The following is a 5,112-nucleotide window of genomic DNA, read 5'->3' as shown; positions in this document are numbered from 1 at the left end:
TCAGGTTGGGTTTGCTGGGGTGGGTTTGCCAGGGCAGAATTGCCAGGGTGGATTTGATGGGGTGGTATCTTCAGGTTGGGTTTGCTGGGGTGGGTTTGCCAGGGCAGAATTGCCAGGGTGGATTTGATGGGGTGGTATCTTCAGGTTGGCATTGCCAGGGTGGGTTTGCCAGGGTGGCTTTTCCAGGGTGGATTTGCCAGGGTGGGTTTGCTGGGGTGGCTTTTCCAGGGTGGAATCGCCAGGGTGGATTTGATGGGGTGGTATTTTCAGGTTGGCACTGCCAGGGCAGAATTGCCAGGATGGATTTGCCAGGGCAGAATTGCCAGGGTGGGTTTTCTAGGGGGGATTTGCTGGGGTGGGTTTTTTTCGGGTTGGCACTGCCAGGGTGGGTTTGCCGGGGTGGGTTTGCCAGGGCAGAATTGCCAGGGTGGGTTTGCTGGGGTGGGTTTGCCAGGGCAGAATTGCCAGGGTGGATTTGATGGGGTGGTATTTTCAGGTTGGCACTGCCAGGGCAGAATTGCCGGGATGGATTTGCCAGGGCAGAATTGCCAGGGTGGCTTTTCCAGGGTGGGTTTGGTGGGGTGGGTTTGCCAGGGCAGAATTACCAGGGTGGATTTGCCAGGGTAGAATTTCCAGGGTGGCTTTTCCAGGGTGGGTTTGCTGGGGTGGGTTTTTTTCGGGTTGGCACTGCCAGGGTGGGTTTGCTGGGGTGGGTTTGCCAGGGCAGAATCGCCAGAGTGGGTTTGCTGGGGTGGTTTTTTTTCAGGTTGGCATTGCCAGGGCAGAATTGCCAGGGTGGATTTGCCAGGGCAGAATTGCCAGGATGGATTTGCCAGGGCAGAATTGCCAGGGTGGCTTTTCCAGGGTGGATTTGCTGGGGTGGGTTTTTTTCAGGTTGGCACTGCCAGGGTGGATTTGCTGGGGTGGTTTTGCCAGGGCAGAATTACCAGGGTGGGTTTTCTAGGGGGGATTTGCTGGGGTGGGTTTTTTTCGGGTTGGCATTTCCAGGGCAGAATTGCCAGGGTGGATTTGATGGGGTGGTATTTTCAGTTTGGCATTGCCAGGGCAGAATTGCCAGGGTGGCTTTTCCAGGGTGGTTTTGCCAGGGTGGATTTTCCAGGATGACTTTTCCAGGGGTGGCTTTTCCAGGCTGGAATTGCCAGGGTGGATTTTGCTGCAGTGGCTTTTTCCAGGCTGACTTTTCCAGGGGGTCTTTTCCAGGGTGTTTTTTCCAGGATGGCTTTTCCCAGGTGGCTTTTCCAGGGGTGGCTTTGCCGCAGTGGCTTTTCCCAGAGTTGGCTTTTCCCAGACTGGAATGGTTTTCCCAGACTGGAATGGTTTTCCCAGGCTGGAATGGTTTTTCCAGGCTGGCTTTTCCCAGACTGGAATGGTTTTTCCAGGGCTGCCTTTCCCAGACTGGAATGGTTTTCCCAGGGCTGCCTTTCCCACACTGGAATGGTTTTCCCAGGCTGGCTTTTCCCACACTGGAATGGTTTTTCCAGGCTGGCCTTTCCCAGACTGGAATGGTTTTTCCAGACTGGAATGTTTTTTCCACACTGGAATGGTTTTCCCAGGCTGGGATGGTTTTCCCAGGCTGGAATGGTTTTTCCAGGCTGGAATGGTTTTTCCAGGCTGCCTTTCCCAGGCTGGAATGGTTTTTCCAGGCTGGGATGGTTTTCCCAGACTGGAATGGTTTTTCCAGGCTGGCTTTTCCCAGACTGGAATAGTTTTTCCAGGCTGGCTTTTCCCACACTGGAATGGTTTTCCCAGGCTGGCCTTTCCCAGACTGGAATGGTTTTTCCAGACTGGAATGGTTTTCCCAGGTTGGCTTTCCCAGGCTGGAATGGTTTTTCCAGGGCTGCTTTTCCCAGACTGGAATGGTTTTCCCAGACTGGAATGGTTTTTCCAGGCTGGAATAGTTTTCCCAGACTGGAATGGTTTTCCCAGACTGGAATGGTTTTTCCAGGCTGGGATGGTTTTTCCAGGCTGGAATGGTTTTCCCAGGCTGGGATGGTTTTCCCAGGCTGGGATGGTTTTCCCAGACTGGACTGGTTTTCCCAGGGCTGCCTTTCCCTGGAAAGGGCGGATTTGCCGCAGTGCCTCTTTCCGGGGCGGCTTTTCCGGGCCGGAATTTGCCGGGGTGGCTTTTCCAGCCGGGCTTTGCCGCAGTGGAGATCCCGGGATGACTCTGCCGGGGTGGATCTGCCGGGGGTGGATGTGCCAGGACGGAATTGCCGGGCTGGATTTGTCACTGCAGCTTCTCCAGGGGGATTTTTTTCCAGGGTGGCTTTACCGGGGTGATTTTTCCGGAATTGTTTCTCCAGGGTGGCTTTTCCAGGGTGGCTTTTCCAGGGTGGATTCGCCACAGTAGCTTTTCCAGGGTGACTTTTCCAGGGTGGCTTTTCCAGGATGATTTTTCCAGGGTGACTTTTCCAAGGTGGCTTTCCCAGGGTGACTTTTCCAGGGTAACTTGTCCAGGATGATTTTTCCAGGGTGGCTTTTCCAGGATGGCTTTCCCAGGGTGACTTTTCCAGGGTGGCTTTTCCAGGATGATTTTTCCAGGGTGACTTTTCCAGGGTGGCTTTTCCAGGATGGCTTTTCCAGGGTAATTTGTCCAGGGTAACTTGTCCAGGATGATTTTTCCAAGGTGGCTTTCCCAGGATGGCTTTCCCAGGATGGCTTTCCCAGGGTGATTTTTCCAGGGTGATTTTTTTCCAAGGTGGCTTTGCCAGAATAGCTTTTCCAGGGTGGCTTTCCCAGGGTGGCTTTTCCAGGGTGGATTTGCCACGATAACTTTTCCAGGGTGACTTTTCCAGGGTGACTTGTCCAGAATAGCTTTGCCAGGATGACTTTTCCAGGATGGCATTTCCCAAATTGCTTTTCTGGGGTGGATTTGCCACAGTGGCTTTTCCAGGGTGGCTTTTCCAAGGTGGCTTTTCCAGGGTGGCTTTTCCAGGGTGGATTTGCCACAGTAGCTTTTCCAGGGTGATTTTTCCAGGATGGCTTTTCCAGAATGATTTTTTCCAGGGTGGCTTTTCCAGGGTGGCTTTTCCAAGGTGGCTTTCCCAGGGTGGATTTGTCACTGTAGCTTTTCCAGGTGGCTTTTCCAGAATGATTTTTTCCAGGATAGCTTTGCCAGGGTGGCTTTTCCAGGATGATTTTTCCAGGGTGGCTTTTCTGGAGTGACTTTTCCGGGGTGATTTTTCCCAGGGTGGCTTTTCCAAGGTGGCTTTTCCAAGGTGGCTTTGCCACGGTAGCTTTTCCAGGATGGCTTTTCCAAGGTAGCTTGGCCAGGGTGGCTTTTCCAGAGTGGATTTGTCAGAGAAGCTTTTCCAGGGTGGCTTTCCCAGGATGGCTTTTCCAGGGTGATTTTTCCAGGATAGCTTTCCCAGGATGGCTTTTCCAGGGTGGCTTTTCCAGGATGGCTTTTCCAGGGTGACTTTTCCAGGGTGGCTTTTCCAGGGTGACTTTTCTGGAGTGACTTTTCCAGGGTGATTTTTCCAGGATGGCTTTCCCAGGATGGCTTTTCCCAGGTGGCTTTTCTGGAGTGACTTTTCCAAGGTGGCTTTTCCAGGGTGGATTTGTCACTGTAGCTTTTCCAGAGTGGCTTTTCTGGAGTGACTTTTCCAGGGTGATTTTCCCAGGGTGGCTTTTCCAAGGTGGCTTTTCTAAGATGTCTTTGCCAGGATGATTTTTCCAGGATGGCTTTTCCCGGGTGGCTTTTCTGAAGTGACTTTTCCGGGGTGATTTTTCCCAGGGTGGCTTTTCCAGGGTGGCTTTTCCAGGGTGGATTTGTCATGGTAGCTTTTCCAGGATGGCCTTTCCAAGGTAGCTTGGCAAGGGTGGCTTTTCCAGGGTGGATTTGTCAGAGAAGCTTTTCCAGGGTGGCTTTTCCAGGGTGACTTTTCCAGGGTGGCTTTTCCAGGGTGACTTTTCCAGGGTGGCTTTTCCAGGGTGGCTTTTCCAGGNGTTTTGCCAGGGTGGATATTATGGGGTGGCTTTTCCAGGCTGGAATTGCCAGGGTGGCTTTTCCAGGGTGGTTTTGCCAGGGTGGCTTTTCCAGGCTGACTTTTCCAGGGGTGGCTTTTCCAGGCTGGCATTGCCAGGGTGGATTTCGCTGCAGTGGCTTTTTCCAGGCTGACTTTTCCAGGGGGTCTTTTCCAGGCTGACTTTTCCAGGGGGTCTTTTCCAGGCTGACTTTTCCAGGGGGTCTTTTCCAGGGTGTTTTTTCCAGGTTGGCTTTTCCCAGGTGGCTTTTCCAGGTTGGCTTTTCCAGGGGTGGCTTTGCCGCAGTGGCTTTTCCCAGAGTTGGCTTTTCCCAGGCTGGAATGGTTTTTCCAGGGCTGCCTTTCCCAGGCTGGGATGGTTTTCCCAGACTGGAATGGTTTTCCCAGGCTGGAATGGTTTTTCCAGGGCTGCTTTTCCCAGACGGGAATGGTTTTTCCAGGGCTGCTTTTCCCAGGCTGGAATGGTTTTTCCAGACTGGAATGGTTTTCCCACACTGGAATGGTTTTTCCAGGGTTGCCTTTCCCAGGCTGGAATGGTTTTTCCAGACTGGAATGGTTTTTCCAGGGGTGCCTTTCCCACACTGGAATGGTTTTTCCAGGCTGGCTTTCCCAGACTGGGATGGTTTTCCCAGGCTGGAATGGCTTTTCCAGACTGGAATGGTTTTCCCACACTGGAATGGTTTTCCCAGACTGGGATGGTTTTCCCACACTGGAATGGTTTTCCCAGGCTGCCTTTCCCAGACTGGAATGGTTTTTCCAGGCTGGCTTTTCCCACACTGGAATGGTTTTTCCAGGGCTGGCTTTCCCAGTCTGGAATGGTTTTTCCAGGCTGGAATGGTTTTCCCAGACTGGAATGGTTTTCCCAGGCTGGGATGGTTTTCCCACACTGGAATGGTTTTCCCAGGCTGGGATGGTTTTCCCACACTGGAATGGTTTTTCCAGGCTGGCTTTTCCCAGACTGGAATGGTTTTTCCAGGGCTGCCTTTCCCAGGCTGGAATGGTTTTTCCAGGCTGGAATGGTTTTCCCAGGCTGGATGGTTTTCCCAGACTGGAATGGTTTTTCCAGGCTGGAATGGTTTTCCCAGGCTGGAATGGTTTTTCCAGG

The 5,112-nt window shown here is 52.7% G+C and overlaps 2 long non-coding RNA genes across 2 annotated transcripts; both read left to right on the top strand.

The window, feature by feature from the left end:
- Positions 1–108: 108 nt before the first annotated feature.
- Positions 109–955, top strand: LOC108510143. The gene is made up of 3 exons (XR_001878749.1): positions 109–163; positions 418–496; positions 767–955. It is a non-coding gene; the product is annotated as an uncharacterized LOC108510143 (long non-coding RNA).
- An 895-nt stretch (positions 956–1,850) lies between these two features.
- LOC108510142 lies at positions 1,851–3,372 on the top strand. The gene is made up of 3 exons (XR_001878748.1): positions 1,851–2,563; positions 2,930–3,097; positions 3,211–3,372. It is a non-coding gene; the product is annotated as an uncharacterized LOC108510142 (long non-coding RNA).
- Positions 3,373–5,112: the final 1,740 nt, after the last annotated feature.

The sequence above is a fragment of the Lepidothrix coronata genome, unplaced genomic scaffold (assembly GCF_001604755.1).
Source record: "Lepidothrix coronata isolate B3197 unplaced genomic scaffold, Lepidothrix_coronata-1.0 Scaffold503, whole genome shotgun sequence".
NCBI lineage: Eukaryota > Metazoa > Chordata > Aves > Passeriformes > Pipridae > Lepidothrix > Lepidothrix coronata.
Note: the sequence above shows the minus strand (reverse complement) of the source record. Positions and strands in the feature narration are given on the sequence as shown.